General features: G+C 39.1%; 1 protein-coding gene across 6 annotated transcripts in view; it reads right to left on the bottom strand.

The window, feature by feature from the left end:
* DCX (doublecortin) overlaps positions 1 to 1,244 on the bottom strand; it is a 103,981-nt gene extending 102,737 nt beyond the window's left edge. For 4 of the 6 annotated variants that reach the window (XM_053580550.1, XM_053580553.1, XM_053580554.1 and 1 more), the window contains exon 1: positions 998 to 1,244. The gene's annotated coding sequence lies outside the window, so the exon portion shown is untranslated. Of the gene's footprint in view, positions 1 to 524; positions 555 to 814 lie in introns of those variants that run through there. The other 2 variants (XM_053580551.1, XM_053580552.1) reach the window with 2 other exon arrangements.
* Between the last annotated feature and the right edge of the window lie 21,699 nt (positions 1,245 to 22,943).

Here is a 22,943-nt window from a genome sequence, read left to right as displayed (position 1 = left end):
GCTAGGGGAAGAAAGGATTAGAAAAACCAGTTATTTAACAAGTTATGAGCTCTGCTTTCCCCCTGTACTGTTTGGTCACAAAATCCTTTTCTTTCCCAGGTGCTCCATCCCCCTCCCCACCGACGCAGAAACACCTCTTAATGGAATAATTTAATTGTAGAAAGATTCCCAAGTGAGTCTCTGAACAGCATATGGGACCTTTAGAAGCAAGCACACCTTTCATTGTTCTGGGTTTCTACCCTAAATGAAGGGGCATTTTGGTCTCACAACAGGCAATTCATCCTAAACTTGTGTATTGCCCGAGTACTTTAGCTGAGGCCAAAGATGGTCATTTGCCTGGCTTTGCCTTTCCCATTGCTGTTGAGCCGCCCTCACCCCAAACCCCAAACGATGAAAACATAAAACCAAATTCAACCAAAGCCCTAAAGACAACCAAAGGTAGTAAGTAACATACTAAGAACCAAACTATTAATATACATCTCACAGATGGGGATAAAAGGGCTCACAAAGCAAGCGGGGCTCACCTGCTTCACACTGCCACATCAAGATACTTGCCAGGGACCAGATAAGAAAGGTCTGGTGCCTAGTGGGTTTGCCAGGCTCAGACCCCCTTTTTTTTTTTCAATGTCACAATGACCTATGCTGAGCTCAGCATTGTCTCTGCTAGGCAACCTGCAGTGCTAAAGACCCCACCTCCTCATGACAAGTAGCAAGCTTGTTTACCCAGGCATAAAGCTTTGCTGCACTTACAGGATCAGAGGTGGTATTATTCTAAATTAACATCACAGTGAAAACAAAGGAACATCAAACTCACTTTTCCAAAGGAAAATCCCAGGGAGAGGCTTAAGAAAAGAAAATCAAATAGAATAAGGCAAAAAAGAAGAGGAGAGAGAGGGAAGGAGAGAGAGACAGAGAGAACAGAGCACGCTTTGCCTTGTGCTTTCCCGTTTGACATCTGTTACATTCTGCTTGAAAATCACTCGAAAGCCCCACTCACCGGTTTTCTGCTGGTTGGGTGGAGATGCTGAGAGAAAGAAAACCAATCTCTCTATGCCTTTGTTGTCTGAGCTCCAAGCAAGAAATTCCTGCCAGGGTGGATGGATGCCTTCTAGGTCCTAGTGCCTTGTCCGGCGTCTCCCCTGTAACTCCGGCTTAGTGAATCCCCCCAACCTCCTATGATTAATTACATGCTTTTTTTTGTGCAATTCACAGGCTGCATTAGCAGCTAGAAAGGTTTCATTTATAACCAACAGGAAATTGCAGGGTAGCAAAAAGATTGCACAGGCAAGTTCAGAACGCTCTAATGAGCAATGTGCTAGTCCTTTCTTCTAGAAAATTGGCAATTTCACTTGGCCAAAACCTTGGCCTAATCTGCCGGGGTGGGGGGGCAGACTCAGACAGCCAAACCAGGCTTCTTAGAAATTGTAGCTGTCTTCCTTTTACCCTCTTGAGAGGAAAAAATTAAATCTGTAGATTCTTTAAAGGCATTTTACTTCATGTATCCAACAACTGTTTATTTTTATTTTTATTTTTATTTTATTTTATTTTTGAGACAGAGTCTTACTATGTCGCCCTCGGTAGAGTGCTGTAGTGTCACAGCTCGCGGCAACCTCCAGCTGTTGGGCTTATGCCCTTCTCTTGCCTCAGCCTCCCAAGTAGCTGGGACTACAGGCGCCCGCCACAATGCCAGGATATTTTTTGGTTGTAGTTGTCATTGTTGTTTAGCAGGCCCAGGCCAGTATCGAACCGGCCAGCCCCGGTGTATGTGGCCAGCACCCTAGCTGCTGAGCTATAGGTGCCAAGCCACAACTGTTTATTTTTGAAATGAGATGAGTGGAGGAGAAACTAAGGGGTAGGAAAAAGACAAGACAAAGGAAAGTAGTTCCAGAATATCATGGGAGATAGAGTTGAAAAAGGACCCCCAAAGCCTTTTAGCTTGGTATAAGAATTTGGTTAATGGGGTGGCACCTGTGGCTCAAGGAGTAGGGTGCTGGCCCCATATACCGGAGGTGGTGGTTCAAACCCAGCCCCAGCCAAAAACAAACAAGAATTTGGTTAATGAAATGTTTACCTTTGAGGGCGGCGCCTGTGGCTCAGTGAGTAGGGCGCCGGCCGCATATGCCGAGGGTGGCGGGTTCAAACCCAGCCCCGGCCAAACTGCAACAAAAAAAAAAAAAAAATAGCCGGGTGCTGTGGCAGGCACCTGTAGTCCCAGCTACTCGGGAGGCTGAGGCAAGAGAATCGCTTAAGCCCAGGAGCTGGAGGTTGCTGTGAGCTGTGTGATGCCACGGCACTCTACCAAGGGCCATAAAGTGAGACTCTGTCTCTACAAAAAAAAAAAAAAAGAAATGTTTACTTTTGAGAGTTTGCAAGTTCAAATCCAACCCAGAGACCTTGCTATGTGAAATGAGTCTGGTGGCCACAAGATAAATATTAACAGATTTCTCCTCAAACTGCCTATTTGCCACTGCCTGGCTTTTTTATATCAAATATTTTATAAAGAATAAGGAAGCATCCAAACTGAACTCATTACATCAAGCCAAACTATAAAACAAAAGAGGAGAAAGGTAAGAGACTGAATTGGAGGCAGGGGCGCCCTATCATATTCACAGTTGAAGCTATGCACGTTAGTATGTAGCAGTCCTCAACTATCCTGGTTCCATTTTTGTTCAGCTTCCAGAAAGCTCAGTAATTACTGTAGGTCTGATTTCCAGTGCAATAAACCCTCCCTTTTATATAAAGCTGTCAATCTTTTATATTTAAGCATTTTCTGTGCATATATGTGTTACTGTGAGCTGCCTCAAAGTGGGATAAAAATGATTATCTTTCTTCTCTGGCAGGTGTTGACTCAGCAAAGCCTAAGCTATGTTAGCTAGGTGGACAGTCTCAAGTATGCAATCTGCCCAGTTAAGTCATCCCAATATCTTGATACTGGTTTCCTGGTTTCTAAACAAGTACCCCAGGGGAATGCATGTGTCTATCTTTTTCTCTCCCATGTTGCCTTACATTGTGGCTACCTCTTAAAAAATCAAGAGCAAGAATCCAATGTACTCAATTCTAATATGAAGGTAGTAGATGATCTCATACAAGGTGGGGGATAGGGATATGAGCGATCTGGCAGAGGAGAGGAGGAAAGAGGATGGGAAGGTCATAGTGTATGGCACACCCCTTGGGGATGGGACACAATTACAAGAGGGACTTTACCTAACAAACCCAATCAGTGTAACCTAAGTCTTTGTACCATCAATGAATCCCAAACAATAAAAAAAAACAAATCAAAATTATTCACGGTCAGAATCAGAGAAAAATCAAAGAATAAGAGCAAGAAAATATGGAAATTATGACAAGGCTAATGTCTTAAAACTTCTTCCTTGCACATCATAAACAGTAAATATGCAGCAGTTGATTTCACATCAGAATTCAAAATCATTTTATTTCCGATAAGGTATAAAAATGGATGGGATCAGAAAGCTTAAACATGAATGATTTGGAATGTATTTTAGAGGACATTTCTTCATGATATAGGCTTTGCAATACTATTATGTCTTCAGGAGACAACATAGGACAAATGACTTTATCTGCTTTATATATACCAAAGAGCAAAGGGATGGACAAGATAGATATTTCTCAGCGTGAGGTATGTGATTAATAGGTATCCCTTAGTAAGGCGCCAGCCCCATATGCCAGAGGTGGCAAGTTCAAACCCAGCCCTGGTCAAAAAAAAAAAATAGGTATTCCTTAAAAGCAGAAAAAAAAAAAAATTCTGTGGTCAAAAATGTTTGAAAAGTGATGGGCTAAACAAAGTTCATTTTCTTTATTGTAAAACTTTTTTGGGGGGATTACAATGAGTAGATTTTTATATACAATTTGGAATTCTTACATCAACTGGTAAACATAGCCTTCACCTCACTTACTCAATTGTTGTATTAAGACACTTATACTCTCCTCTTAATAGATTTGACATGTACCCTTAAAATATGCACCATAGGTGAGGTCCCACTGATTACCCTCCCTCCTCCTGGCCTCCCCCCTCCCCTCCCCTCCCCCTTCTCTTTCCTCCTTCATTCTGGGCTATAGTTGTGTTTTATCATTCATATGAAAGTGTGAGTGATTATATATTGGTTTCATAATAGTACTGAGTACTTTGGATACTTTTTCTTCCATTCTTGAGATACTTTACTAAGAAGAATATGTTCCAGCTCCATCCATGTAAACATAAAAGATGTAGTCTCCATTGTTTTTATGGCTGCATAATATTCCATGGTATACATATATCATGATTTGTTGACTTGGAAATTATGAATTGGGCTGCAATAAACATTCTGGTGAAAATATCTTTGTTGTAAAATGATTTTTGGTCATCTGGATATATACCTAGTAGAAGAATTACAGGATTGAACGGCAGGTCTACTTTTAGTTCCCCCTAAGTATTCTCCAAACTTCTTTCCAAAAGAAATGTATTAGCTTGCATTCCACCAGCAGTGCAGAAGTGTTCCCTTCTCTCCACATCCATGCCAACATCTGTAGTTTGGGGATTTTGTGATGTGGGCTGTTACTGGAGTTAGATGATATCTCAAAGTGGTTTTGATTTGCATTTCTCTGGTGATTAAAGATGATGAGCATTTTTTCATGTGTCTGTAGACCATGCACCTGTCTTCTTCAGAGAAGCTTCTGTTCAAGTCTCTTGCCTACAATGAAATGGGATCACTTGTTCTTTTCTTATTAGTTTGACTTCTCTGTGGATTCTTATTATCAAACCTTCGTCAGAAACATAAACTGCAAATATCCTCTCCCATTCTGAGGGCTGTCTATTTGCTTTACTTACTGTGTTCTTGGCTGTAAAGAAGCTTTTTAGTTTAATCAGATCCCAATAATATATTTTTGGTGTTGTTTCAATTGACAGGAGGGTCCTCTTCATAAAATATTCTCCCAGGCCAATTTCTTCAAGTGTTTCCCCTTCACTCTCTCCAAGTATCTTGATAGTTTCATGTCTTAAGTTTAAATCTTTTACCCAGTGAGAGTCAATTTTTGTTAATGGTGAAAGGTGCGGGTCCAGTTTCAGTCTTCTACAGGTCGCCAGCCAGTTCACCCAGCACTATTTGTTAAATAAGGAATCTTTCCCCCAATTTATATTTTTGATAGGCTTATCAAAGATCAAGTAATGGTAAGTGGCTGGGTTCATCTCTTGGTTCTCTATTCTGTTCCATACATCTACCTCTCTATTTTTGTGCCAGTACCATGCTGTTTTGGTCACTATGGATTTATAGTATAGCCTGAAGACTGGTAGCATGATTCCTCCCAATTTGTTTTTATTTCTGAGTAATGTCTTGGCTATTCAAGGTTTTTTCTGATTCCATATAAAATGAAGTACTATTTTTCCAGATCTGTAAAGTATGACAGTGGTGCTTTAATAGGGATTGCATTAAATTTGTATATTGCTTTGGGTAGTATGGACATTTTAACAATGTTGACTCTTCCCAGCCATGAGCATGGTGTGTTTTTCCACTTGTTAATGTATTCAGCTATTTCTTTTCTCAGTGTTTCATAGTTCTCTTTATAGAAATCTTTCATGTCCTTTGTTAGGTAAATTCCCAAATATTTCACCTTCTTTGGCACTACTGTAAAAGGAATAGAGTCCTTGACTATTTTTTCAGCTTGACTATTGTTGGTATATATAAAAGCTACTGATTTGTAAGTATTTTTTTATTTGTAAGTATTAATTTTTTTCTTTTTTTTGAGACAGAGCCTCAAGCTATCACCCTGGGTAGAGTGCTGTGGCATCACAGCTCACAGCAACCTCCAACTCCTGGACTTAAGCGATTCTCTTGCCTCTGCCTCCCAAGTAGCTGGGACTACAGGCACCCACCACAATGCCCAGCAATTTTTTGGTTGCAGTTGCCATTGTTGTTTGGTGGGCCTGGGCTGGATACTAACCCACCAGCTCAGGTGTATGTGGCTGGCGCCTTAGCTGCTTGAGCCACAGGCGCTGAGCCAGTATTGATTTTTTATCCTGAGATGCTGCTATATTCCTTGATCACTTCTAAGAGTTTTGTAGTGAGTCCCTGGGGTTTTCTAGGTGTAAGATCATATCATGTGCGAAGAGTGAGAGTTTGAGCTTCTCTGACCCCATTTGGATACCCTTAATTGCCTTCTCTTGCCTAATTGCAATGGCTAAGACTTCCATTACCGTGTAGACTAGCAGTGGAGACAATGGGCATCCTTGTCTAGTTCCAGATCTGAGTGGAAATGTTTTCAATTTTCTTCCCTTCAATATGATATTAGCTGTGGGTTTGCTGTAGATGGCCTCTATCGGTTTAAGAAATGACCTGTCTAAGCCTATTTTCTCAAGTTTTCTGATCATGAAATGATGCTCAATATTATCAAAAACTTTTTCTGCATAAGTTGAGAGAATTATATGGTCTTTTTTATTTTGTTTCATATAACTTGTAACCTTTTTAGATCAGCTTTTCCTACTCACCATAATGTGTTTGAGGGCAATCTAAGTTATAACATCTATCAGAAGTCTATTCATTTTTATTGTTAAATAGTATTTCATGATAAGAATATACCAGTTTGTTTAAATATTCACCTATTGAGAGACATTTTGGTTGTTTCCATTTTGGGGCTGCTACAAATAAAGGTATGAACAATAGTTCATAGGTTTCTATGCAGCCATTAGTTTTAATTTCTGTGGAAATGAGATGCCCTGATTATAATTGCTGAGTCATGTGGTAACTGTATATTTAGTTTTATAAGAAACTCTCAAACTATTCCCCAGAAGAGGTATAATATTTTACATTGCCACCAGCAATGTATGAGTGATCCAGTTTCTTTGCTTCCTCACCAGCACGTGGTATTTTTTAACCATTCTAATAAGTGTATAGTGATATATTTTTGTAGTTTTAATTTGCATTTTCCTAATGTCTAATTATGTTGAACATCTTTTCATGTGCTTGTTTCCTAATCATGTATTTGCTTGGGTGAGATGACTCTGTTGCTTTTATCCATTTTTAAATGGGATTGTTTTTTCTTTTTTATTTTATTGTTGGGGGATTGTTTTTTCTAATTTTGAGTTTTGATAATTTATGCATATGATATACTCTTGACATAAGCCTTTATCTGATACATTGTTTGCAAATATGTTCTCTCAGTCTACAGCTTGTCTTTGCATCCTCTTAATATTGTCTTTCACACAGGACAGCTTTCAATTTATTCATTTTTTTCTTTTATGGATTATGCTTTTGGTGTCGTGCCTAGGAACCCTTCATGAAACCTAGGTCCTGAAGTTTTCTTCTATGTTACAGTGTAAAATTTTTTAAATGTGTGTTTACTAGCCAGGCATTGTGTCAGACATCCATCATCCCAGCTACTCAGGAGTCTGAGGCAAGAGAATTGCTTAAGCCCAAGAGTTTGAGGTTGCTGTGAGTTGTGATGCCACAGCACTCTACTGAGGGTGACAAAGACTCTCTCTCAAAAAAAAAATAAAATTTAATTTAAAAATAAACAAATGTGAGGCAATGCCTGTGGCTCAAGGAGCAGGGTGCTGGCCCATATGCTGGAGGTGACAGGTTCAAACTCAGCCCCAGCCAAAAAGAAAAAAAAAAAACTGCAATAAATAAAAATAAATAAATGTATGTTTACACAAAACCTATAATTCATTTTGAGTTAAGTTTTGTATAATGTATGAGGTTTATGTTGTGGTTCATATATTTGTCTATGGACATTCAATTACTCTAGGACTGTTTGTTGAAAATATTATCTTTCCTTTATTGAGTTGCTTTTGTACTTTTGTCAAAAATCAGTTGTCTGTATTGGAGTGAATCTATTTCTGGTTCTCTATCTTATTCCCTGGGTCTATGTATCTATGCCTCCTCCAGTATCAAATACTTACAGAATAAGCCTTGAAATCAGGTAGAATGATTCCTCCCATTTTCTTCTTCTTTTTCAAATTTATTTTGGCTATTCTAGGTCTTTTGCCTTTTCATATAAATTTTTTAATAATCTTGTCTATATCTATAAAAATCTGGTTGTGATTTTTGATAGGAACTATGTTAAACTTGTACCAATTTAGGGGAAATCAATAGCTTCACTTTACTGAGTATTCTAAGATATATACAAGATGTCTCACCATTTATTTTTTTATTTTTTTTTTATTGTTGGGGATTCATTGCGGGTACAATAAGCCAGGTTACACTGATTGCATTTGTTAGGTAAAGTCCCTCTTGCAATCATGTCTTGCCCCCATAAAGTGTGACACACACCAAGGCCCCACCCCCCTCCCTCCGTCCCTCTTTCTGCTTCCCCCCCATAACCTTAACCATTTATTTATATATTTAATTTCTCTCTCTCTTTTTTTTTTTAGAGAGACAGAGTCTCACTTTATCACCCTTGGTAGAGTGCCGTGTCTGTCACAGCTCACAGCAACCTCCAACTCCTGGGCTTGGGCGATTCTCTTGCCTCAGCCTCCCGAGTAGCTGGGGTGATTAAGGATGATGTTCTTTTTTTCATGTGTTTGTGGATCATGCATCTGTCTTCTTTAGAGAATTTTCTCTTCAAGTCCCTTGCCCACAATGAGATGGGATCGCGTGTTCTTTTCTTGCTAATACGTTTGAGTTCTCTGTGGATTCTGGTTATTAGACCTTTATTGCAGGTATAACCTGCAAATATTTTCTCCCATTCTGAGGGCTGTCTGCTTGCTTTACTTACTATGTTCTTGGCTGTGCAGAAGTTTTTTAGTTTGATCAGGTCCCAGTAGTGTATTTTTCATACTGCTTCAATTGCCTGGGGAGTCCTCCTCATAAAATATTCACCCAGGCCGATTCCTTCAAGAGTTTTTCCTGCACTTTCTTCAAGTATTTTTATAGTTTCATGTCTTAAGTTTAAATCTTTTATCCAGTAAGAGTCTATCTTAGTTAATGGTGAAAGGTGTGGGTCCAGTTTCAATCTTCTATAGGTTGCCAGCCAGTTCACCCAGCACCATTTGTTAAATAGGGAATCTTTTCCCCACTGAATGTTTTTAATTGGCTTGTCAATGATCAAATAACAGTAAGTAGCTGGATCCATCTCTTGGTTCTCTATTCTGTTCCAGACATCTACTTCTCTGTTTTTGTGCCAATATCATGCTGTTTTGATCACTATCAATTTATAGTACAGTCTCAGGTCTGGTAGGGTGGTTCCTCCTGCTGTATTTTTATTGCTGAGTAATGTTTTGGCTATTCAAGGTTTTTTTCTGATTCCATATAAAATGAAGTATTATTTTTTCAAGATCTTTAAAATATGACAATGGAGCTTTAATAGGAATTGCATTAAAATTATATATTGCTTTGGGTAGTATAGACATTTTAACAATGTTGATTCTTCCCAGCCGCGAGCATGGTATGTTTTTCCATTTGTTAACATCTTCAGCTATTTCTTTTCTTAAAATTTCATAGTTCTCTTTGTAGAGATCTTTCACGTCCTTTGTTAGGTATACTCCCAAATATGTCAACTTCTTTGGCACTACTGTGAAAGGAATAGAGTCCTTGACTGTTTTTTCTTCTTGGTTATTGTTGGTATATATAAAGGCTACAGATTTATGGGTGTTGATTTTGTAGCCTGAGACATTGCTGTATTCCTTGATCACTTCTAAAAGTTTTGTAGTAGAATCCCTAGTGTTTTCCAGATATACGATCATATCATCTGCGAAGAGTGAAAGTTTGATCTCTTCTGACCCTATGTGGATACCCTTGATCGCCTTTTCTTCCCTAATTGCAATGGCTAAAACTTCCATTACAATGTTAAAGAGCAATGTAGACAATGGGCAACCTTGCCTAGTTCCTGATCTAAGTGGAAATGATTTCAATTTAACTCCATTCAATACGATATTGGCTGTGGGCTTGCTGTAGATGGCCTCTATTAGTTTAAGAAATGTCCCTTCTATACCAATTTTCTTAAGTGTTCTGATCATGAAGGGATACTGGATATTATCCAAAGCTTTTTCTGCATCAATTGAAAGAATCATATGGTTCTTATTTTTTAGTTTGTTTATGTGGCGAATTACATTTATAGATTTATGTATATTGAACCAGCCTTGAGACCCTGGGATAAATCACACTTGGTCGTGGTGTATAATTTTTTTGATGTGTTGTTGGATTCTGTTTGTTAGGATCTTTGAGTATTTTAGCATCAATATTCATTAGTGATATTGGTCCATAATTTTCTTTTCTTTTTTTGTGGTTGGGGATTCATTGAGCCAGGTTATGCAATAAGCCCGGTTACACTGATTGCATTTGTTAGGTAAAGTTATAATTTTCTTATCTTGTTGCGTCTTTCCCTGGTTTGGGGATCAAGGTGATGTTTGTTTCATAGAATGTGTTAGGTAATATTCCTTATTTTCCTATATTTTGGAAGAGGTTTAGTAAGATAGGTACTAGTTCTTCTTTAAAGGTTTGGTAGAATTCTGACCTAAAGCCATCTGGTCCTGGGCTTTTCTTTTTAGAGAGATTTTGTATAGTTGATGCTATTTCAGAACTTGATATAGGCCTGTTCAACATTTCCACTTCATTCTGCCTAAGTCTTGGTAGGTGGCGTACATCCAGGTATTGGCCAATTTCTTTCAGATTTTCATATTTCTGAGAGTAGAGTTTCTTGTAGTATTCATTAAGGATTTTTTGAATTTCTGAGGGGTCTGTTGTTATTTCATTGTTACCATTTCTGATTGAAGAAATTAGGGATTTTACTCTTTTTTTTCCTGCTTAGGTTGGCCAAAGGTTTATCTATTTTATTGATCTTGTCAAAAAAAACAACTTTCTGATTTATTGATCTGTTGTACAATTCTTTTGTTTTCAATTTCATTTAGTTCTGCTCTGATTTTGGTTATTTCTTTTCTTCTGCTAGGTTTGGGGTTGGAGTGTTCTTCCTTCTCCAGTTGTTTGAGATGTCCCATTAAGTTATTAACTTCCTCTCTTTCCATTTTCTTGAGGAAGGCTTGCAGTGCTACAAATTTCCCTCTTAGGACTGCCTTTGCAGTATCCCAGAGGTTCTGATAATTCGTGTCTTGATTGTTGTTTTGTTCCAAAAATTTGGTGATTTCCTTCTTAATCTCATCTATAACCCATCTATCCTTCAGCATAAGGTTGTTTAGCTTCCATGTTTTTGTATGGGTATGGAGGTTCCTGTTGTTATTCAGTTCAACTTTTATTCCATGATGGTCTGAGAAGATGCAAGGAATAATTTCTATTTTTTTAAATTTGCTGAGGTTAGATTTGTGGCCTAAGATGTGGTCGATTTTGGAGTATGTTCCGTGGGCTGATGAGAAGAATGTGTATTCAGTTTTGGGGGGATGAAATGTTCTATAGATGTCTGTTAATTCTAGATGTTGAATGGTTGAGTTTAAATCTAAATTTCTTTGCTTAGCTTCTTTTTGGAGGATCTATCCAGCACTGCTAAAGGGGTGTTAAAGTCTCCAACTACTATGGAACTGGAGGAAATCAAGTTTCTCATATCTGTTAGAGTTTCTCTTATAAATTGAGGTGCATTCTGGTTGGGTGCATAAATATTAACAATTGAAATCTCATAATATTGAGTATTACCTTTAACAAATATAAGTGTCCATCTTTATCCTTCCTTATTTTGGTTGGTTTAAAACCTATTGCGTTGGCGAATAGGATTGCAACACCTGCTTTTTTCTGCTTTCCATTTGCCTGGAGTATAGATGACCATCTCTTCACCTTGAGTCTATATTTTTCTTTTAATGTAAGATGCGATTCTTGTATGCAGCAGATTATCTGGCTTGAGTTTTTGTATCCAGTCAGCCAATCTGTGCCTCTTTAGAGGACAGTTTAAACCATTCACATTAATTGAGAATATTGATAAGCCTTTTAAGAGTCCGGTGGACATTTTTAATGCTTTGGCTACTGTGGAAGTTGGAATTTGATCAAAATTTTCTGGGTGGGTTTACTTTTGTGGTGGAGGATTACGCTGGTCTTTATGGAGGATAGGTCCGAGAATACCCTGGAGAGCTGGTTTAGTTATGGCAAATTTCTCCAACATGTGAATGCCATTGAAGTATTTAATTTCTCCGTCATAAATGAAACTCAGTTTAGCTGGGTACAGGATCCTGGGTTGAAAGTTATTTTGTTTTAGGAGATTAAAAGTCAATGACCATCCTCTTCTAGCTTGAAAGGTTTCAGCAGAGAGATATACAGGTATTCTAACATTCTTGCCCTTGTAGGTGATGGTTTTCTTTCGTCTGGCTGCTTTCAGAATTTTTTCCTTCATATTAACTTTAGTGAAACTAATTATGATGTGTCTGGGGGTTGTCTTATTTGGGTTGAGTCATGCTGGAGTTCTGAAACTGTCTACTATCTGAATTTCAGAATCTCTTTGCATGTCTGGAAAGTTCTCCTTCATAATCTCATGGAGAAGAGACTCTATATGATGAATATTGGTTTTCTTTGAATTATCCCAGAGCTCTCTGAGAGAGCGATCTGTTTTTGCCCTCCATCTCTCTTCCTTTTTGAGAGTCTGGGAGCGTTTGAAAGCTTTGTCTTCAATGTCAGAAATCCTTTCTTCTGCTTGCTCCATTCTGTTACTGAGGGATTCTACTGTGTTTCTCAGATATCTGAGGGCTGCAACTTCTTGTCTCAATGTGTCAAAATCTTTGGTCATTTGGTCTTTGAATTCGTTGAATTCTTGAGATATCTTTTGGGTTACTGCTTGGAATTCTAATTCGATCTTATTTGCTATCCAGATTCTGAATTCGATTTCTGACATCTCAGCTATTTGTTTGTTCATGGGATCTTGTGCTGTGTCTGTCCCATTGATCCTTGGGGGAGTTGATCTACTCTGATTACTCATATTGCCAGAGTTTTTCTGTTGATTTCACCTCATGATTGTTTTTCACCATTGCCTCTGGCCATCCTCAGAGTTGGGGAGGTGTCTCTCCAAGATTAGACCCCAGCAGGATCACTCTATTGTTGCTGGATCTTTGTAGGGAGTGACCCTGTATAGTTCCTCTGGTGCTGCCCCAGCCAGGGAGTTCTGGTTGTGGAAGCAGCTCCAGAGTGTGACACACCCAGATCCAGCAACAGGGCGGGAGATGGTGCACGCGGTTCTGGGAGTACCTGGCGCCCAGTGACTTTGGGACACAGAACCCAAGGCTCCAGCAGTCTCTGACCAGGAGAAGGGCTCTGCGCAGAGGCAGGGAGGGCTCCGGAGGGCATGCAGCTACCAGAGTCCCTCACCAGATGAGCAGGCCGTTGTGGTGGCAGGGAGGTTACAGGAGGGAGGATGCAGGACTGCGCGGCTCCCACAGTTCCTGGTCAGGGCATGTGGAGGCCCAGCGGGCACAGGTCATGGATCAGGGGTAGCAGCGCAGCTCTTATGGAGGTCCGGGCGGTGCCAAGCCCAGGAGTTTGAAGTTGCTATGAGCTGTGACACTACGGCACTCTACCCAGCCTGAGGCTCCAGTGTGCCAAAACCGGTCTCACTCTGCCCCTGAGGTTTAAGGCTGTAAGGCTGCTTAGTCACTAGGTTACTAGCTCCCACCTGATCCTTGTTCTGCGACCCTGAGGGCAGAGCTTGCCAGGGCAGTTCTCTCATAATGGCTGCCTGTGGCCCACAATGGAACACTATTAGCTCTGTCTCGCTCAGTGGCTCAGTCTGGGGCCCTAGACAATGCCCAAAGTTCTCTGCACTCCTGCTCAAGCTCTCCCCAAGGCAGTTTGACTGAGTCCCAAGTCCAAAAACACCTAAACAGTTCACAGGTAAGGCCTTTCTGGTTTGCAGTCTCACTGCTGCTTGTACTTACAGCTGCCGGCGGGATTAGGTCAATCGAACACACGCAACCACTTGCCAGTTTTCCACTGTTTTTGTCCTCTTCTTGGAGTCCAGAAGTCCCTTGCTGACTCCCTGTATCCTCAAAGGGATGATTATAGGCAGATCCTACCAGCCAGAGATGCCTGGAGTCTTATCTCCCCAGACTCACCGTGCCCAGTTGCAGAGAAGCTGTTACTCAGCCGCCATCTTGCTCCAGCTCCCCCACATTCATATTTTAAAAGCTACTCTGGTGATTGTATTGTACAGCCATTATTAAGAACCAATCGTATAATAGAAATAACCTAAGAATATGAAATTTCCCTCAAGAGTTCTCCATGCCAACAGGTGAAACTAGGACCAAGGAGTGATCTTAGAGGCAGCTGCTCAAAATCACAAGAAGGAAACCCAAAAGATTCAACTTTCCCCAATCTTTCTACCCACCCCATGGACTGGCAAGGAGTAACAGAGGAATCTGTCTTTGCATAACAAAGAGTATGGGAGCTTACCAAAGTGAGATAGGGTAGTGTCTTGAGTGATGGGCAATGGCCAAGTAGATAATAGTATTTATGAGAAATAATAAACCACACAGATTTATCAAGGTATCCTTTTCTTATGGCATGTTCATCTCACCCACTGTCACTGAAAATATCACTTAGTCTCTAAAATAGGCTGTATAACCAGAGAAAGCAGACAGTGTACTAAGAAATTTCAACTACAGACAGAAGCACATAATAAGAAACTCACCAAATGTTTAAACAATTCAAAGCCCATGAAATAGTGACAGTAAACTGATTCAGCAAAAACAGTCCTAAGGGGAAAATTTGTAGCCTTAAATTCTTACATCAAAAGAACAGAAAGATTACAAATCAATAATCTAATGAATCATCTCCAGGAATTAGAAAAGGAAGAGCAAATTAATCCCAAACCCAGAAGAAAAGAAAAAAATGAAAGGACTTTCACCAGAGAAATAGAATCTTCAGGACATGAATGCAAAATGGTAATGACCTCAGAATAAAGAAAAAGATATCACATCCATAAAAAAGCAAGCAATTATGAAACAATAATAGTTAAATATGAAAAATAAGAGCTATTTAAAGTTAATAACAAGAGAAATGAAAATGTCAATAGAAGGACTGGACAGCTATATGGACACAAATGAAGATTATATCAGTGATCTAGAAAATTGGGCTGAGGCATTCTCCCAAATGATAGGACAAAAGCGTAGAGGGATAGAGGGTAGGGAAGAAAAAGTGAGAGGCATGAAGGACCAATCAAAATATTTTCACATTTGCTAATAGGAGTTTCACTGAGTAAAGTTGGAGATTGGATGGGAAACAATATTTGAAGAATGAATAGAAAGAAAACCTCCCCAGAGATGAAATCATCAATCTGAAAGAAGGCCCTCTGAGTGCCAACCAGGATGACTTATAAAAACAAGAACAGTAATTTAAATTTAAACCTAAACACACCACAGTGAAATTTTAGAGCATCAAGAATAATATGAAAATACTTAAAACTTTCAGAGAGAAAATAAATGACCACCTAGAGTGGAGCAAGAATCCCTTTGACATCACAATTTCCACTAGCAACATCAGAGGTGGGAAAGCAGTGGAGTAGTTAACTGTTCAGTTAAAAAAGAGTTGAAACTTAAATTTAATACCAAACCACACTATTATATAAGTGGAAGGGAAAATTAAGAATCTAGAAAACTTAACCACCCACAGAAATCCTCAGAAAGAATCACTAGAGCATATACTTCAGCAAGAAGAAAAATAAATTGTGGTAGGTAATGATGTTAAGAAAATAATGCTTAGCTTAACCATTTCTGTATTAATTTTTAAAATGAGATAACCTATCAATGTTTGGCAAGTATAAGAGCAATGATGGGTATTTCTCAGTAATTTTGCTTGAACTAAGAAAAATACATTTTCATTCAAACTCAACAAAGGGGATATGAATGTTTAGGTAGCTTTTCCAGACACATAGGAGAGCATGAAGGATCCTCTAGAAAGTACTTACCTTCTCATTGATAGCCAGTCTCAGGGGTCAACTCTGGTCTAAAATGTTTCTGTATGGAGCAAAGTGAAAGTGATCCATAAAGTGAAAGAAGGAAGAAAAATGATTTACACAATAATGTAAAGGGAGGATCTCTCTAAAGAGATTTCATTAAAATAGTTTCTGAGCTTCTGCTATGTGCCAGGCTCTGTGCTAGGCACTAGAGCAGGGGTCCTCAAACTGTGGCCCGCGGGCCACATAAGATGGTGTGATTGTATTTGTTACCATTTTGTGGTTTTTTTTTTACTTCAAAATAAGATATGTGCAGTGTGCACAGGAATTTGTTCATAGTTGGTTTTTTTTTTTAACTATATTCCAGCCCTCCAACGGTCTGAGGGACAGTGAACTGGCCTCTTGTTTAAAAAGTTTGAGGACCCCTGCACTGGAGGATACAGTGCTGAAAAGATAGATAAGAAAGAAGCGGCAGATCTTGCTCTTTGAAGAGATGGCAATTCCAGATTGAGTCTTTCAGACAAGAGGAAGGATTTTTAATGAAGCCATTACATCCAGGACATGGTGAGAGACCCACCCAAACTACTGGTGTTTTAGGAATCTCAATGTGGTGGAGACTACAGGACAATTTTGTACCCTGAAAATCCGGCAGGGAACCCAACTATTAATAGAAGCTAATGAAATCGTTATAGGCATTTAGTGAAAGTGGCCTATGGTAGCTGTGAGGGATAAGTGTGGGAAATTTAAGTAAGATTTCTGTAGTCAAGTCCTGAAGATACTTTTTTGTGGCATATTTGAAATATAGGAAATATAGTTCTTCCTGACGAACCCATGTGGCACAACAATAAGAGTATAGAATCTACACTGTAGACATTAATTGTATGACCCAAATTTACAGTCTTACTGAGCTTCAGTTGACTCAGCTATACATATAATGTGGATAAAAATAGGGTCATTTTTGTAGGCAATTTGTAAGAATTAATGAAATAATGAACACCAAGTTCTAGCCCCATAGTTGATGATACTAAATAATAGCCATGATTCATAGAACTGTGCTTAAAAATTACCCTACAGATATGTTATTGAACTTTTGTGTATATGTCACCTATTCCAGTTACTATGGCTGCATAACTAATTACTCCAAAGCATAGAAGCATAAAGAACCCATTTATTATTCTCATGAATTCTGTGGGTCACAAAGTTGGACAGGACATAGTGAGCATAGTTTGTCTCTGCTCTATAATGTCTGAGCCTCAGCTACAATATCAAAGGCTGGAGGCTAGAATCATCACTAGGCTGATTCATTCAAATGTCTGGCACTTGATGCTGGCTGTCAGCTGGAGGCTTCAGTTCCCCCTCCATATTGAGCCTCTCTATGTGGTCTTTCTACTTGGGCTGATTTGATTTGTCTCACAGTATGCATAATGGCTTGTGTTGGGGAGAAAAACCTTTCCCCCTGCCTTCTTATTTCAGTGTTTTGGGACTTGCAAATTAAACTGAAAAAAGATAGATTAGCAAGAGAAAAAAATGTAATTACATATGTGAGAGTTCAGGAAGAAATGTGACCTAAGGAGGTGGTAAGAAAATTTGGGGCAAATATAAATCTTAATAGGGTATGGAGAGGAACAGAGGAGCACTTCTGGGAGAATAAATGACTTTGGAGAAGGAAGGGAGAAAGAAAAAGCAAATGACTTTTTGAAAAGATAAACAGGCCCTTATTAGGGGATGGCAGATATGATAGTTTTGTGAGGTCCTCTGCTTGGGTGTGGTGCTCACTTCTTATCTCTGGAAATTGTCACTTTATGACAATTGAATTCTTTCTTTGGGCAGATGAGGAATTCAGGAACATAAATACCTTCATCTCAAGATAATTTTTATGCTACTGTGTCATATTCTGGACCTCTTCACTGGCTTCCACAACTCAAATGTGTCAAAAAAGCTGTTTTTCTATGACCTAGCATCACAAATAATATAATATTACTTCCACTATACTTGATAGTTTGGAACAGCCATAAGCTTCCACTTTCCTTTGATGGGAGACTTTGTATTACTGTTTCTATCTTGTTACTTGCTATTGGTTCGTTGAGGTTTTGGATTTCTTCCTAGTTCAATTTCAGTAACCCGTATGTGTCTAGGAATTTACTCATTTCTCCTAGGATTTCTAATTTATTGGTACACAGTTATTCATAGTAGTCTCTAATAATCCTTTGGATTTTTGCAATATCAGTTGTAATGTCATCTTTGTCATCTCTGATTTTATTTATTTGGGTTTTCTCTCCTTTTTTCTTAGTCCGGCTAAAGGTGTATCAATTTTATCTTTTTTAAAAAAACAACTTTTTCTTTCTTTGATCTTTTGTATTTTTGTTTCAATTTCATTTATTTCTACTCTGATCCTTATTATTTCTTTTCTGCTACTAATTCGGAGTTTGGTTTGCTCTTATTTTTCTAGTTCTTTGAGATGCATCATTAGGTTATATAAAACTTTTCTAATTTTTTTTTTTTTTTTTTTGCAGTTTTTGGCTGGACCCAGGCTTGAACCCGCCACCCCTGGTATATAGGGCCAGCGCCCTACTCCTTGAGCCACAGGCACTGCCCAGCTTTTCTAATTTTTTGATGGCAGCACTTACTGCTATAAAACTTTCCTCTTACTAATGCTTTTGCTGTATCTCATAGATTTTGATATGTTGTGTTTTCATTTTCATTTGTTTCAAGAAATTTTTACATTTGCGGCCAGGCACAGTGGGTCACACCTATAATCCCAGCACTCTGGGAGGCCAAGGAGGGTGGATTACTTGAACTCAGGAGTTTGAGCCCAGCCTGAGCAAGAACAAGAGCCTCCTCTCTACTATTAATAGAAAAACTAGGCAGGGGTTATGGCAGGCACCTGTAGTCCCAGCTGCTCAGAAGGCTGAGGTAGGAGGATCACTGGAGCCCAAGAATTTGAGGTTGCTGTGAGCTATGATGCCATGGTCCTCTACCCAGGGCAACAGAATGAAACTCTGTCTCAAATTAAAAAAAAAAAAAAAGAATTTTTTAAATTTCCTTAATCTGTTCATTGACCCACTGGTTACTCAGGAGCATATCGTTGAATTTCCATGTGTTTGCATGTTTTCCAATATTCTTCTTGTTACTGATTTCTAGTTTTATTCCACTGTGGTCAGAGAAAATACTTGGTATGATTTCAATTTTTTTAAACTTATTTTGTGGCCTAACTTACGGTCTATCCTTGAGAACTATCTAGGAGCTGAGAAGAAGAATGTGTATTCTGTAGCAGTTCAATGAAACATTTTATACACACATACACGCACAGACATATAAAATATATTAGATCCATTTGTTTTATAGTACAGATTAAATCCAGCGTTTCTTTGTTGATTTTCTATCTGGATGATCTGTTCAATACCGAATGTACAGGGTTGAGGTCTCCATTGATTATTGTTTTGGGATCTCTCTCTGGCTCTGATAAAATTTGCATTATATCTCTGGTGCTTCAGCATTGGATGCATATATAGAGAGAGAATTGTTATATCCTCCTGCTGAATTCACCCTTTTATCTTTATATAATGACCTTCTTTTTCTTTTTATGGTTTTTGTCTTGAAATCTATTTTATTGATAGAGGTATAACTATTCCTATTTTTTGGTCTCCATTTGTATAAAATATCTTTTTCCATCCCTTTATTTTCAGTCTTTGTGTATCTTTATAGGTTAATTTCTCTGATAGGCAAGAACAAAACCCATGTTCTTGCAGACAACATATAGTTGTCTCTTGGAGTTTTTTTTTAATCCATTCAGCCAATCTATGTCTTTTGATTGGAAGGTTTAGTCCATTCACATTCAATGTTATTATTGATAGATAAGGTCTTGCTGTTCCCATGTTATTATTTGAATTCTGGTTATTTTGTGATACTCTCTTTCTTTCTTTCTTTCTTTCTTTCTTCTTTCTTTCTTTTTTCTTTCTCTCTCTCTCCCTCTCTCTCTCTCTCCCCCCCCTCCCTCCCTCCTTTCTTTCTTTCTTTCTTTCTCCCTGTCTTCCTTATTAAAATAAAAGTGATTTCCTCTGGTACTATGTTTTAATTTCTTGCTTTATATTTTTGTGTGTATCTGCTGTAGGTTTTCTATTTGAGGGATTTGAGGTTTGCAAAAAACATTCTGTAACCAATTATTTTAAACACATGACAACTCTGGTTACAAACAAATGAACAGACAAAGAGAAATCTAACAGAAATTCTACCCTTTAACTCCATCCCCCTGCTTTTAAACTTTTTGTTATTTCCATTTCTATCCCTTTATACTATGTATCTCTCAAAAGGTTGTTGTATTCTGTATTTGTGCGATTACTGCTGCCACAGAGTTTTATTCCTTAAGATGATTTCTTTTTCTTCATTAACATCTTTTTCTTTCAGATTGAAAAACTCCTTTTAGCATTTCTTGTAGAACAGGTATGGTGTTAATGAAATCTCTCACTTTTGTTTGTGTGGGACAGTCTTTATTTATTCATGTTTGAGGGATATTTTTGTAGGATATAATATTCTAGGGTTAAGGTTTTTTTCCTTCAGCACTTTGAACATGTCATGCCACTCTCTCCTAGCCTGTAAGATCTCCACTGAAAAGTCTGTTTCCAGTTATATTGGAGATCCTTCCTTTTTTTTTTTTTTCCTTTTTTCTTGCTTCCCTTGGGACGTTTCCCTTATCTGTGACCTTTGGAAGCTTGATTATTATATACTTTGAAGTAGTCTTGCTTGGGTTAAATCTGCTTGGTGTTATATGATCTTCTTGTATCTGAATATTGATCTCTTTCTCTAGATTTGGAAAGTTTCCTGTTATTATTTTTTTGAATCATTTTTCTGCCTCATTCTGTTTCTACCTCCTTTTTAAAGCCAATCACTCTAAGATTTGCCCTTTTGAGGATATTGTCTAGATCTTGTAGACATGCTTCTATTTTATTAATGTTTTTATTTTTTATCTTCTGTGTGTTTTCTTTTTCTTTTCCTTCTTTCTTTCTCTCCTTCCTTCCTTTCTTTCTTATACAGAGTCTCATTCTGTTACCCCGGGTAGAGTGCTGTGGGGTCATAGCTCACAGCAAACTCAAACTCCTGGGCTTAAGTGATTCTCTTGCCTCAGCCTCTGGAGTAGCGGGGACTACAAGCACTATAAGCGGGGACTCCTCTGACACAACACTCGGCTAGTTTTTCTATTTTTAGTAGCAATGGGGTCTCACTTTTGCTCAGGCTGGTCTCAAACTCCTGAACTCAGGCTATCTACCCACCTTAGCCTCCCAGAGTGCTAGGATTACTGGCATGAGCCACTGAGCCTGACCTGTGTATTTTCAAATGGACTGTCATCAAGTTCACTAATTCTTTATTATCCTTGGCCAATTCTGTTGTGAGACACTGATGAGTTTCTCAGTTGTCAAATGAATTCTTCAGCTGAAGAATTTCTGCTTGATTTTCTTTATTATTTCAATCTCTTTGTAAAATTTCTCTGATAGGATTCTGAATTCCTCCTCTCTGTTTTCTTGAAGTTCATTGAGCTTCTTCAGGATACCTATTTTGAATTCTTCGTCTGAAAGATTACCTACTTCCATCACTCTAGGATTGGTCACTGCTACCTTATTTAATTTGTTTGGTGTTCTCCTGAATGTTCTTGATATTTGTGGATGTTTGTCATGGTTGGACATTGAAGGGTTAGGTATTTATTTGAATCTTTGCAGTCTTGTCTTCTTTGAACCCATCCTTCTTGAGAAGGATTTCCAGATATTCCAAGGGAATTGAATGTTGTGATCTAATTCTTTGGTCACTCAAGCCATAACAGCATTGGTGTCACCTCAAGCCCAGTAATATGATTCTTGGAGACTCTTGGTGACTGCCTTGGTGGAATTGGGTAAGATATGGAGGAATTCCCAGGATTTCCAGGCAACATCTCTTCACTCTCTTCCCTCACTCTCTGTGCTAGGCTCCTTGAATTGGGGAAGGAGTGACATGGGCACTCCCTCATGGCCACCAGCACCAAGTCATGCATGTGGCCAGCCCAGTCTCACCCAAGGCTCATGGTGACAGCTGCTTGACTACCTCTGATGTATATGCAATATCCAGGGGCTCTTTAGTCATCAGGTGGTGAACCCTGGCAGGACTGAGTCCTCCCCTCCAAGGCAGAATGGGCCCACAGTGGTTCTAAAAATGCCCTCCAAGAACTAAGGCTTAGATTCAGGGGCTTCAGGAGTCTGCTTGGTACTGAGCTGGTATCCAAGTTGCAAAACAAAGTCCTCTGAGCTTTTCCCTTTTCTTTCCCCAAGTGGATGAAGACTCCTTGAGCCTGGAGTCTGGAGTTGGAGAAAGGATGACACTGACCCTGCCTTGGCCATCACATCTGGTGTCTTACTTGGTCATGTGCACCTAAGTCCACTGGCTCTGAGCCAGGACAGCCGCAGGAGTTGCCCAAGGACTGCAGCCTTTGTGGCCTGACTGCCTTAAGAATTTAGTCTAGGTCCCAGGCTGCTTTTTTGTCAGCTAGTAGTGGGGTTAGCTGAAACTCAGGTTTTGGACTGGAAGATTTCCCTCTGGTTAGACTGGACCAAATGCTCCCTCCGTGGGCACTGGCAGAATTCTTCCCTGTGCTGTGTTCCCCTGTGCCAGGGTGACCCTGAGTTTCAATGCAAAGCCCCACAGCCACTATTTTCCCTCCGTCAGGCACACAGATCCTCTTTCCACTCAACATGTTGACAGGGCATTGCCAGGGAATGGGGGAAGGATGGCATAAGCAATGCAAGATTGTCTTTTCTGCCCTCTTCAGTGCCTCTTTACTTGCTATGATGTTAAAATAAGATAGTATTATCAATCATATAATTTTTGGTTCTTCTGAAGGTGCTATCTTGCATGGATAGTTGTTGAATTTGGTGTTCCTGTAGAGGGACATTGCTGAGGGATTGTAGAGGGATTCTATTTAGCCATCTTGTTACACCCCCTTCCTTCAGGGTCTATTGAGTCCATTTTTAAAACTTAGATTAAAAAAGGCTAAGGCAGTGGTAAAATCAGAATTAAGGTAAAGGGCCAGGCATGGTGGCTTCTCCCTATAGTCCTAGCATTCTGAGAGGCTAAGGCAGGTAGACAGTTTGCATTCAGGAGTTCAAGACCAGATTGAG

Source organism: Nycticebus coucang, chromosome X (genome assembly GCF_027406575.1).
Source record: "Nycticebus coucang isolate mNycCou1 chromosome X, mNycCou1.pri, whole genome shotgun sequence".
NCBI lineage: Eukaryota > Metazoa > Chordata > Mammalia > Primates > Lorisidae > Nycticebus > Nycticebus coucang.
Note: the sequence above shows the minus strand (reverse complement) of the source record. Positions and strands in the feature narration are given on the sequence as shown.